Here is a 14,382-nt window from a genome sequence, read left to right as displayed (position 1 = left end):
AATTTAAGCCCAGCTGCCTGGCATGTACTACAGGTTATGTCTGGGGAAGTACAAAAGCAAGGCAGAAGGCCCTATCCGGACCCAGGGTACCGAGGACAGTGCTCAGCATAACCCTGCACTAGACTGGGTTCTACAGCCCTGTGCCAACATCCAACAGGAATGAACATGTGTTAAAATTGAATGTAAATGTTTAACACAAGACATGAGATCACGTCCAAGAACAAACCTGGGAATAAAACGCACCTGAGGTAGAAAGGTCCTCTGCTCTTTTTCCTGGAGTCTCACGGTTCAACCCCAGGGCACCATGCTGTGACACCCAGGCCCTGACTTCATGCTCTGCGCTTCCTGGCTCCTCCGCGCCTGCGCCTGCGTGATGCTGTGAGTTGGTGCCGGACCAAAGCAGAGGAGCCAGCCTGCCTGGACTGTGAGTGAGCCCACGCGGTCTTTGCTTTTTGCTTTTTCTTGTTTCAGGTGATTTGCCCCAGTGACAGCTGACAGTAGGTAGTGTAGGTTAAATGTTCTAAATTATCAGTGCCCTTGGGTTAGAAAACAAGTTCTGAAGTGCTCTGTTTGATGAAAACTACCTTTGTAGATGGGTGGTTCACAACAAACTCAGCCATCTTACGTTGTTATAAAACTGCGAAGAGCATATGGACATTTGTCTGCATTCCACTGACTTTTAAAAGAGCTAACTGGTCATGTAAATGTCCCGAGGCACTAGAACAGAAGGAATAAGGGCCTAGGATCTGGCACAACCCGGCTCTCAATGCTCAGATCAGCATCTGTGCGGGTGATCTCTGATGCTCGTGGGCTCAGAGTTCAAACCTCAGCATCTCTGGAAGTTCACAGGCGTTTATTGTCTTCCTCTTGGGGTGATTTCCTTTTGTTGGTTAGGAAAGTTCTCAGTGGCTGAGAGTAGATCTGTAGTACAGCACAGACTAATATTCGAGTACAGCCATTACAGTGAAGCAGGCCTAGGAACTCAGTCGATTAGATTAGGGATGGTTCTCATGGGCCTAGATCATGATTCGAGAGCGTTGGATCTGCAGTGTACTACCGACTGCCTCTATCTTAAAACCTTGTCCTGCAGCCCCAGGGAGAAAATAGTTTTAGGGTCACTGTTTTCAGCACTAGAGTAGCTACTTGAAGGGCGTGAATTGGAAATAAGTGTGTGTTGTCCTGGTAACAAGACAGGCCATGAAGCTTCCTAGTACTTAGAAGGAGCTGTGGATGTATGTCCATCTCAAGTCGACTTTATTTAGGCACACTTTAATAAACCGGTATCATTACAGTCACGACTTGTAGAGTTCGGACAGGTGAACAAATCTGGAAACAGGGAAGGGTGTGTGTCTAGCCTGTGTGTCCTGGTTTCCCTCTGCTCTCAAGCCTGTTCCCAAACTGGTCCTCAACGGCAGCCGTGAGTCTAAGTGCACAAAATGTCAGTCTGGTTTTCAGTTGTATATTTTGAGATCGTTCATGTTTTGGGGCAAACGGATTCCTTGCAGTTTGAGGCTATATCAAACGTATTTGCTGTTTGCATTGTGAGTCCTCCTGCGAAGCTATGTGTAACCAGAGGTTTCCTGTCCCAGAGCAGCTGGGTCCTAAACACCTAGCAGCTGCTTCCTAAATTACCACACAGAGGCTTATATTACTCTATCAGTAGCCCAGCGTATTTTTAACTAGCTCTTACATTAAATTAGCACATACGCCTTATTCACACTCTGCTACATGGCAGAGCTCAGTATGGTGTGCCCACCTTGCTGCCCCTGTGTCTGGCTGGCATCTCCAGACTCCGCCCTTCCCTTCCCAGAGATCTTCTAGTCTGGCCGCCTAGTCTCAATCTCTCCCTGTTCGCCTATCACCAACCAGCTTTTATTTAACGTTGGGTATAATCCACAGCTGCTATGCTTTCTGCTGTCTTCAGAAAGAGTGAATCCTTATTTACCCTTCCAACCCTGAGACGGGGTCTCTCTCTATATTCTGGGCTGGCCTGGAACTCATAGACATGCGCCTGCCTCTGCCTCTGCCTTGGATTAAAGGCATGCGCCACAATGTCCGGTCTTTCTTATATGTTAGAGATACAGTATAGCCAGATGGGTGTTATAACCCGATGACTTGGCATTTTTGGTCACTGTTATACTCAGCAGTGAACATTTAAGTCACTGTATAGTTTTCCCCCCGAAGTGCACACTTCCTCCTCTCCCTAGCCCCCCATTCACCCAAGGAACTGACATTTTCATGCTCCTCTGGTTGAGAGCTCAGTACAAATGCACACACACACACACACACACAAATAATGATGAGGTTTGTATGCTAATTTTAGTCTCACCTCTAGATTCCTGTGGAGTATGAATTCCAAATTAACATTAAGAATGTGATAAATGTTTGGCATGTTGTTAGGAAAAGTTATGTAATGTAAACAGAATCGTGCTCCCTTTATAGATAAAATAAGTGTCTTTACTTCGTCCAAGAGCCCATTGGCTGGTGAGTTAGATCCAGATCTTCTTTCTTGAACTCTGCCCACACTCCCTTCTCCGAAGTGTGCTCAAATGTAATATCTACTATGAGTCAGCTATTTCTGGTTGATTCATTTGGGAGTTGATTTTTCTCTTTGCCTTCTTGGAAGGTAAAATACCTTCCTTTTTGCATCAGGAAAACCAAAGAATGTGGGCAGTGAATTATCATACAGATGGACTCAACCAGAATGGAAGTGAGTGGATATACAAAGGCCTCCTACAAGGCAAAGTCAAGGCTAACGGATCCGCGGTGCACCTTTGCTATGGCTGAGCATGCAAATAGTAGACACACCATAGTTTCAAAGAACATTGATCTTTCTGGATATTTCCCAAAGGAACAAATAGTCTAAAATGGTGGGTAATCATAGAGTTGTTCATGTTGGATCTGGGAATATGTTCAGGATGCTTTTACACACGCCGGGCCATAGTCTGAAGACATATTTAGGGCCTAGTATTTGTCAGGCAGATGTCATATAACTGTTCTGTGTCCCAGAAGTAATTACAGGAACCAGCACAGTCCTAGCCGTCGGACATCTAGGGCTGTGCCTCTGGTACCCTCATATCACGCCCTCCCATTCCTTACGGTTAAAAGCAGGCTGAGGCTCTTCAGCTTTACGCCCATGGCCTTTGGTGGTAGTGACCATGAGCAAGGCTAGAGTCATCTCTGTCCTGTGTTGAGTGTAAGCACAGAAAGCCCCACCTGCCACTCTCAGAGCCGAGCTTCCCTGCTCCGATTGCAAATTTCCTTCCACTGTGGTGCTCCCGGGCAAGGGGCAGCTCCTGGTCCTGGTCCTAATAGCTCCTTTCACCTAATAGCAGGTGAATCAGGAGAATCAGGCAGCCATTTTCTTACTGCGAAGGGCTCATCCGGCAATTCACTTCACGATAGCCCGGACTTGGCCAGAGCATTTCCTTGGAAACAGTGGGAAACGAGGACTTGGGGCGGGGCACTGACCTAACCTTTGAGAGCCAGGTCCTCACGCCCAACAGGTAGAGTGATAGTGGAGGAATCCACAACAATACAAGCCAAGCAATGAAATATTCAGGTTACGCTGTGAAATTCCTGATAGTAGGCTAGTGCTGGCCCACAGACCCACTGTTAAGTACTCCGCAAGTCTGTGAGCAGTTGCCACAGCACCGATAGTTTGAGACTGCCCCCAACAGCAAGCCCCAGGAATCGGCATTTCTATGTCCCTCCCAGAGAGGCAGTGTGTGAGCTCCCCGGCCCCGGGTTCTAGCCATCACTCACTACTGCTCCTGTAGCACTAGCCCGATGGGAAAACATCAATTCCAGAAAATAAGCAGCAGCTGCAAGGTTTATTACACCACACACCCCTTGCCATAGGCGAAGAGGTGCTATTTCAGTTTCCTTTCTTGGGTGAAGTGCATTTAAAAAAACACCACAGGTGACCCGTGGGTTTCCAGAGGGACGTCCATGACAGACCTGTGGACCAGCCCAGTTATGGGAATATTATTTTCGGGTGGGTGACTTTTGTTTATGCCGTATTTGTTTAACTCTGTGAAGCTGTGATTCTTTGCCTGTCTAAAACACCTGGTGGTCTAATAAAGAGCTGAACGGCCAATAGAGAGGCAGGAGCGAGGATGGGCGGGGCTGGCAGGCAGAGAGGATAAACAGAAGGAGAAACGAAGATCAAGAGAGGACAAGAGGAGGGGGCCAGGGGTCACTAGATCCGCCACCCCGCCACCCGGCCACCCCGCCACCCCGCTACCCAGCCATCCAGCCGCCCCGCCACCCCGCCACACAGCCACCCTGCCACACAGCCACCCCGCCACCCGGCCACCCGGCCACCCCGCCACCCCGCTACCCAGCCATCCAGCCGCCCCGCCACCCCGCCACCCAGCCACACAGCCACCCCGCCGCCCAGCCGCCCCGCCACACAGCCACCCCGCCGCCCCGCCACCCAGCCACCCCGCCGCCCCGCCGCCCCGCCGCCCCGCCACCCCGCCGCCCCGCCACCCACAGAGAAAGAAGTAAAGTAAGATGTACAGAAGATAAAATCCCAGAGGAAAAAGGTAGACAGGTTGAGGTAAGAAAAGTTGTCTAGCAACGAGCCAAGCTAAGACTGGGGACTCATAACTGTGAATACTGCCCCATGTGTGATTTATGTGGGAGATGGGTGGTGGCCCCCCACAAAAGACTCACAGTCAAAAGAGTAAAGAGCGAAAACCATACCATAGCCCAGAGATGGACCCAAGGTTGGGTGTGTATAACACCCTAAAGCAGTGGTTCTCACCCTTACACTGCGACCTTTAATACAGTTCATACCATTATTTTCATTGCTACTTCATGTGATGCTGCTGCTGTTACAAATCGCATTGTAAATATCTGTGCTTTCCGATGGTTCCCTCCCCCCATGTGTTAGGTGACCCCTGTGAAAGGGTCACTTGCCACCCCTCCCCTCCAAGGAGTCAAAATCCACAGGTGGAGAACCACTCGCTGTTCTAGATGGTTCCAAGGCTAAGATCTTAGGGAACCACTGGCTTTGGGCTTATAATAGCCCATGTAACTCCTCCTCCAGGAAGTCTATTTGACTTGAGCCTGTGTTCCTCACCTTGCTAAGGAGCTCAAGTTTAGTCTTCAGCTTAAATGGTCTATGGTGTTAAAGGAGTTTTATATATGATGTTCAAATGTGCAGCTCAAAGTAATTTATTGGCAAATTTTTATTACAACAGTAGAAAAAAGGGGGCCCATTTCAGGGACACTCAAGATTATTCTAGCAAGCAGGAGACACCATACCCTGAAACGAAGCTGTGGCACGTCTCAGCACAGGCCTGTCTTCTCTGACCTACATTCGGCTCACACGGAGAGGCAATTTTGGGTAGAGATATTGAAATGATTTGTCTGTTTCCGTTATGTGGTGAAGAAGAAGAAAAGAGGAGATTCTGCCTACAGTGTTGTGACTCAGCGATTATAGAAGGTAGAATCAGTTACCTGGTGTATGCAAGCCAGATTAGAGTAACCATGAATTGGAGATGTTATCAGGCCCCAGTCAGGAAATGCAGAGATACAGGAGTCCCGGTGATTACTGATGAAGGGAAAGATTGGCAAGCTCGGTCCATGAATGAGTGTGTGTCCAATGTCAAAGGCTTCCCATGTGTGCTGCAAGTTACTTCTGAGATGAACGAAACAAAAGCTCTGTGATTCCAAGAAGAAAATAAAAGCTAACCTCAATGTCATGCATTATGGGAAAATGTTGACGAGTATCTTCTCTCAGACCTCAATGAGAATCAGGTTGGGACCCTTTTCACACTCGGGAAAATTGCCCACAATGACTACCTTTAGTGTGTGATGCTCCCGTTAAAAATGTATTTGGGTCAGAACAGATGATGGGGAAAACCAACACAAAATTGAAAATAGGTTGAGCAGTGATGCTAGGTCTGCTTCCATGAAGGACCCATTGTCCTAGAGGGGTTGCCTTGCTGTTTTGTAAAGACAGAGCAGGCAAGGTGTGTTAACAGTGGAGAATGTATGCTCATGAGTAAACAGCATTCGGAATCACTTCTGTGGTTGAGGCTGAGACTCCACATACACCTTGGGTCCAAGTTCTGGGAAGATGCAGTTTCTATGATCGTCACAAGTGTGGAGACTGAGGAGAAATTTTGTCCACATTTATTTTATAATTTGGAAGCACAAAGCAGTAGAGACAACATCCACTTATAGAACTTACAGTAATAAGGGAGGGCTAAACCAGCAATGGTATTTTTGATATAGGAAGCTTTTCGAAGGACTAGATATCATTCTCAGGCAGACTTAGTGGGGGTTTTCATCCTCTGACTCGTTCACTCACTCACTCAAACTGCATGCAAACACTCCAGAGGTCATTTCCAGTGTGCACAACGGTTAAACCACAGCAGCAAGTTCAAGATTTGCTGTCCATTCTGTCAAAGAGAGAAGGCCACTTTCCACTTGGCAGGTTCTTGGTGACAGGAAATTTCCATTTGCTCCCTTGTCCCTGAAGGACAGCAAAGTCAGCAAGCCTTACTTTTCCTGTGTGGCGTTCCCCTCGCTAAACGTCCTCCTACCTGCCAACGATGAGAAGTCCGTCACAGCCACAGTCATGTAGGTATGCATGGCTTGGGTGCGTGAGAACGTGTTTGCATGCGTGTTAGTGACTCATATCACACTCTCCTTTTCCCGCCACAATTGCTTTGTCTACAATACACCTACAAAAGTAAGATGACAATACAGTAAGTCTTGAGTGCACCTTCCTCTGGCAGTACAACCTGCTTTAGAGGACATGTGCCTGGCTTTTGTCCCATTCCCCAGGGTAGGTCAGTGGCATCTTTCCTTCTGGGTCTCAAGATCTCAGTTGCTTTAGGATTCTGGAAATGACCATTCCTCGGCCTCTGAAGAGACCCCCGGGGACTCTAAAAGTCAGGAATGGTGATGGTACACAGTCAAATGTGTTTAGAAATGCATTGACTGTCGTCCTTTCTTCTGGGTGAATGATCCACTCTCTCTCCACACATTCAGTAGCACAGCAGTTCTCAACCTGTGGGTCGTGACCCCTTGGGGGGGGGTTTGTCACATATCACATATCCTGCATATCAGAGATTTACATTATAACTCATAACAGTAGCAAAATCACAGTTATGAAATAGCAATGAAGTAATCTTATGGTTCGGGGTCAGCACAACATGAGGAGCTGTGTTAAAGGGTCGCAGCACTGGGAAGGTTGAGACCCAATACTATAGCAGATTTCCTTCAACTCTCTGAATACACCACAAGAAACTGGGGGGGGGGGGACAAACAACAACTCAGAAACAATTGTAATCAGACAATGGTGTGTGACTCTTAGTTCTGCCCCTTGTTAGCTGTGCAATCCTGGGAAAGTTACTTGACTTCTCTGAGATCTTGTAGCTGAGTGTGCTAAATATACGTTTAATAATCCTAAGCCATCGCAGAAAATATCAGCAAACATGATGGTGAGTCCTTGTTGTCGCTTGATCACATCTGGAATCAATTAAAACCCAAGCATCTGGCCACACCTGTGAAGGATTTTCTTGGTTGGATCATTTGAGGTGAGAAGACCCACCCTAAAATCCAGGCCACACTCACTGGTGGCATCCTGTATAAAAAGGACTTGGAAGAAGGAAGCTTCTGGGTTTTTTTGGCCTGCTCATCCTCACTCTTGAGTCATTCCACTACAGGTGTTAGGGTCAACTTCAGGATTCTAGTGTAGACGGAACCCGGCAGCTCTCCAGGACTTCCCTGAGACTGTGAAATATTCAGTCTCCTGGACCGATTGATCGATCACCACATCCTTAGCCTATTTGTCAGGAGACAGCCATTGTTGGATACTGATGCCACAGCCTGTATGAAACCCATGCTAACCAATCCCCCTTCAATATATTTACATACTGTCATTCTATGAGTTTCGTTCCTTTAGAGAACTCAGATTACCACAGATTGTGGTACCAGGAACCGGAGTGGTTCTGGAGAAACAGGATTTTAAGGATGAACTGGTTGAGTATCTGAACAGGCTTTATGATTGATTCACTGACTGACACAGTGACTGTCCTGGTAGCATGGAGAGCTCTGAAAGCCATGGTTAGAAATAATTAAGGAGCTGAGTGATGTGGTGGCGCACACTTTTAATTCCAGCACTCAGGAGGCAGAGGCAGGCAGATCTCTGTGAATTCAAGGCCAGCCTGGTCTACAGAGTGAGTTCAGGACAGCCAGGACTGTTATACCGAGAAATTGAAACCCTGTCTGGAAAAACCAAGAAAGAAAATTGTGTGTGTGTGTGTGTTTGTGTGTGTGTGGTGTTCTTAGGTGGATGAGAATGTGCTCAGGGAGCAAGTAGAAGATGCCAACACACTGTTTTGTACACCTTTAAGTTTTATAATAACCCCCCCCCCAGTCACTGCCCTGTGTTTCTAAAATTGAAGTAATTTTTATTTCCTCTAGCATCTCTCAGCTTCTGTGAAATAAAGCTATGGCCAAAAAAATAAGGCAGAAAATAACATTGTTATAATTTCTGAGTGCCATATACATGCACTTGAGGTATTAAGTAGTCAGACCTTTCAGATTAATTATATTAATCAGGGTCATCTAAAGGAACAGAACTTAGAGAATGACAATGTGTAAGTATACTCAATGGGCATTTATTAGCATGGCTTACGTACGGGCTGTGGCATGAACAGTCCAACAATGGCTGACTCCTGACTGAAAGGCCAAGGATGTGGGAATTATCCAGTTCAAGAGACTGGCTGTCTCAGCAGTCACAGTCTGTGCTGGAGTCCCAGGGAAGTCCTAGAGAGTTGCCGGTTTTCAGTCTGTCTTGGAATCCTGAAGAAGCAGGTTGTCACATTAGTAGAGGGATGACTCAGGAATGGGACAGACAAACCAGGGAGAGAGAGGAAAGGCAGGCACAAAGCAAAGCTTCCTCCTTCCAAGTCCTTTTATGCATCTGCCACCAGAAGGTGTGGCCCAAGTCTAGGATTAGTCTTTTGCCTCAAGTGATCCAACCAAGAAAATCCATCACAGATGTGTCCAGATGCTTGGAGGTTAGCTGATTCCAGATGTAGTCATGTGACAACTCAGATCAGCCTTCAGAGCTCCACTCCTGGTCAACTTGACTCACAATCATGTTTTTATACCATGCTTAATTTCCAAATGAAAGCAATAAGAATTATAATTCTATCTAAGATGATTTAACTATCCATGTACAACCACAAATGCATTATAGATAGGTGGCAATGTCCCTTGAGGAACATTCTTTTTGACGCCTCCTAACTTAAATATGATAACCACTGACAGTTGATGTTACATTACACGATAAAGAAATTGAAGAAAGCAAAACATTGCTAAATGTGTATCTATATATACAAACATGTTCATAACAAAATGTCATCTTACCTGAACTGAGCTGTTGTAGTTGGAATTGACATTAATCACAGGCTATGGTAACAAGGGATGCCCTAAACAATCTCCTGCATTGAGGAAAAACAATCCAATTTCTCCTTGGTGGTCTGGACCAATCCCCACTCCTAACACTATAATTTCTTTCTTAGCCTGTTGGTTTAAGGACAGTAGGACCCAAAGTGGCCAGAGGGAAGTCTGAGCATCCAGGTCAATGGAACACTGATGTCTCCTGGACACACAAGTGCTCCTCCATCTGGAACCAAAATGTCTAGGCTAGCAGAACTTAAGGATATGGGAACGGGGAGCTAAAATTTTCCTAATGGGTCACTAAAGATGATGGCTATTGGAATCATTCCCATTTCCAACCCTGGACTCCTGGACACATGAATCCCGACTACAGAAGAAACAGTACCATATATCGGATGCTGATCCAAAGCACATAATGCCTTCTAGAGAACCCTGCGCCAGCCCTCCTGGCTCCTGTCACCTACTTAGCGTTGTAATTGTGACCTCAGGAGGCCATTCCATCACTAGCTATTGGCTAGTCAGCTCTTCATGGGACCAATCAGGCGCCTTAGGCAGACCAAGTAAAACACATCTTTACCTAATTAAACAAATGCCGTATAAACAGCAGTAACACACCCTCACACAGTGTAAGTAATATTCTGCAGCATAAACAAATGCAACACATCTTTGCCTAGTTAATACTCCACAACACCTGGTTACAGGCCTAGAGGTCTATCGGTGGGATCTGAGGGACATCAGTATTTTCTTGCCTGGTATCTCACTCAAGAAAATTTGCACAAGGTTTGGGAGACTATGAAGGATTAATTCCCTCAGGCAAAGACAGAGAGGGCAATATTTCAGGGGGAGGGAGTATCCTCTGCTAAGGGGAGAGAGACTGCTTCCTCTGGTGAGTTAAACTGGTCCCCAAAAGACACATCTCCATCCCAAGCTACAGGATCCCATTCCTTACCAATTGCTTTCTCCACTTTAACCACCAGCTCCCCGGGAGGCTAAGATTTGAGCTTTCACTGTAATTCAGCCACCCTTATAACGAGGGCATCAGTTTGATTGTCTGCAACCCGAGCTCTGTGACTGCTGAACAGAAGATCCTTTATCCGGGCACATTTAGAGCCTGGATAGTGAGCGCATATGTAGTCAGTCAACCCTGTCACTGGGTTTGTTTTCTTTCTTTGTCACTGTCCCCTGATCTGCTACAAGCTGGTTAACTTCATCAAAGAGTCATGCGTGGCCTCTGTCCATTTATCAGGGAGTGTCAGAAGCAGCCAACATCACTACTTTCCTCTTGTTTCCATAGATGGTCAAAAGTTTTATCTCAGAGTCACTAAATTCCCTTTTCCCCACAGTAAGCTCTCCTCACTACCCACCACACACTCACACACCACACACACACACACACTCACACCAGACACACACACTCACACACTCACACACACCACACACACACACACTCACACCAGACACACACACTCACACACACACCACACACACTCACACACACACAACACACCACAAACACAGTACACACACTCACACACACACCACACACTCACACACACCTCACACTCACACACACACTACACACACTCACACACACCTCACACAGACACACACACACACCACACACACTCACACACACACCACACTCACACCAGACACACACACCACACACACACACACCACACTCCCACCACACACACCACACTCCCACCACACACACACACACCACACACTCACACTCACACACACTCTCACACACACACCACACACACCACACACACCACATACACCACACACTCACACACACACACACCACTCACACACACACTCACACTCACACACACCACTCACACACACCACACACACTCACACACACCACACACACTCTCACACTCACACACACCACACACCACTCACACTCACACACACTCACACACTCTCACACACACCACACACACAGATACACACACATACCACACAGACACACACAGGCATACACACACACTCACACACACACACACTCACATCAGACACACACACTCACACACACCACACACATACACACACCACACACTCACACACTCACACTCACACACACACCACACACACCACACACCACAAACACAGTACACACACTCACACACACACCACACACACTCACACACACCTCACACTCTCACACACACCACACACACTCACACACACCTCACACTCTCACACACACACCACACACACTCACACACACCTCACACTCTCACACACACACCACACACACTCACACACACCTCATACTCTCACACACACACACCACACAGACACACACACACACCACACACACACACACCACACTCACACCAGACACACACACCACAAACACACTCACACACATACCACACTCACACCACACACACCACACACACACACCAAACACACACACCACTCACACTCACACACACTCTCACACACACACCACACACTCACACACACTCACACACACCACTCACACACACTCTCATACTCACACACACCACACTTACACACACCACTCACACACACCACACACACTCACACACACCACACACACACACTCTCACACTCACACAGACCACACACACACCACTCACACTCACACACACACTCACACACTCTCACACACACCACACACACAGATACACACACATACCACACAGACACACACAGGCATACACACACTCACACACACACACTCATATGTACACAAAATTAAAAAGAAAGTAACAGACTATCAACATGGTTTATTTTCAGAAACATCTCCATGAACAGTGCACATTTTAGGCTGTGGACTTAGATGATCTGGGTTTCTATCTCTGCTTTGATGTATGATGGAATTTTAGGCACGTTACTGTGCATCTCTCAGCCCACAAAGCATAAAGATGGGGTTCTTCCTGGTCACCCGTACACAGAAGAAGCTAGGTAAACTACTACTTTTGGAAATGAGCAATGTTGTGGGCGACTCTGCCTACACTGTTTAGTTCAGTTTTCTGAATGATCTTACAGGTGCTGTCCCCCTTTGCCAGTAAGGAGATCTAGGCTGAGATAAGTCAGCTCTTACAAGTTGAAAGCCTTGCACATACTTTTCATTGCCAGATGGGGATGATGGACACCCCTGCACTCCTCTCAGATAAGGAGGATGCTCACTAAGAGATGGCAGGGGCATGGCAGACCCTTTTCACCATGCATTCTCCAGGAGCCAGCTACCTAGAGTCTTGTTAGTACCATTTGAGGTATAAATACATAGATAAATAAATAAATAAATAAAAGCAAATGTTTTTGGTAGAGAATAGCCAAGAAAAAGTAAAGTTAGTGACTAGCCAGGTGTGGTGGCACGCGCCTTTAAGCCCAGAACTTGGGAGGAGTCATTTGCAGGTGAATCTTCCTGCAAGTTCCAGAAGAGCCAAGGCTACACAGAGAAGCCCTGTCTCAGAAAACAAAGCAAACAAAAACAGTTAGCTATTCATTTCCATATAAGATGGTGTTACAACAGACTCATTTTACACTGTTTTCACTATGCAAGGAGAGCTCGGTAGAACAATTATGTATCTAAAACCTGTTTATTCTAGCTATTGTATTGGCTTTCTGTAATACTGACAAAAAAATACCTTGGAAAATCAACTTGAAGGAAAGGTGTTCCCCCTACCCCGACCATCATGGGCCTCTATTAGCCCCACATGGTTTTATTGAAAAGTCTACCTTGATAACAACTGGTTTAGACACCACCTTTATTATGCACCCAACCCCTGTAGGCATTTGGGTCTAATTCTGACTTCTTTTCAGTTGACCTGTTTGTGGTGGTGGTACCTAGCAGTAGCACCTTGTTTTAAGTATTGGGGCGTCATATTTTAATAGTTCCTGAGGGTTTTGATTTGAGACAGTGTCTCACATTGTATTCTAGACTGGCCCGGAACTAACTGTAGTCCAGGTGTGTCTGTAACTCATGTAACACCCATATCTTAGTCTCGTGAATGTTATTCTTACATATGCGAACCACCATGACCATCCCATTTAGAGTATTTTGTACTTGGGAGAGACGAAACCCTTCTCTCAAGGCTTCCAATGAGAAAGAAGTTTGTCCTGTCAGTATCTTACAGATACAACCCACACCTTCCTTTAGGTGTCAATATACGGTAGTACCCGGGTTTCACTATCACCAAGAACCTTGTTGAGGAGATAGCAACGGCTGTTAGATGTCTGGAGAGCCATGGGGGGTGACATTCTTTTCACTCCAACTTGCTAGGCAAAGTGAGGAGTGGTGGGGTGTCCGTGAGGTGGGATGGTCTTTGCTTTCTGGGGATATGTGTAACAGTTCCTAGAAGGGAGCCGTATGGGGGCGTGGAGACATTTAGAATTGCACGCTAAGACGAGATAATAATACTTATTACCAAATGGTACCCAGGTTGAAAGTTGGTACTTCAGGGCTGTCTTTCAGAATTCTAAAACGCACACTGATTTTCTTCAAAAGACAGTGCGTCTGGGAAAGGAAAGCGGGGGACCCTGAGGTTTACCTAATGCGCTCCCCAGGTCGTTTCTTCGTGTCCACTAAGTTCTTGAGAAATGGCCACTGTGTGGGAGGTTTTCCGTCCTCACAGCATCAGCCGGACACGTGCAGAAGCAATGGTTCCCACTTCTAGACTTCCCCGTGGAATGAAGCTTACGTAAGAGAAACATACGAAGGGGCTGGAGAGATGGCTGGGAGTTGAGGGCGTTTGTTGCTCTGGCAGAGGACCAGGGTTCCCTTCCTGGTTCCCACAACTCCCTTCTAGATGCAACGCCCTCTTCTGACTTCTCTAGGCACCAGGCACCCAAGCGGCAAGAAAAACACATAAGAAAATACAGGTTTTTTTTTTTTTTTTTTTTTTTTTTTTTTTTTGGTTTCAAAAAAGAGAAATATCCGAGTAGCGTAGAATTTGGGAGCTT

The sequence above is a fragment of the Phodopus roborovskii genome, unplaced genomic scaffold (assembly GCF_943737965.1).
Source record: "Phodopus roborovskii unplaced genomic scaffold, PHOROB, whole genome shotgun sequence".
NCBI lineage: Eukaryota > Metazoa > Chordata > Mammalia > Rodentia > Cricetidae > Phodopus > Phodopus roborovskii.
This window is presented reverse-complemented; position numbering follows the sequence as displayed.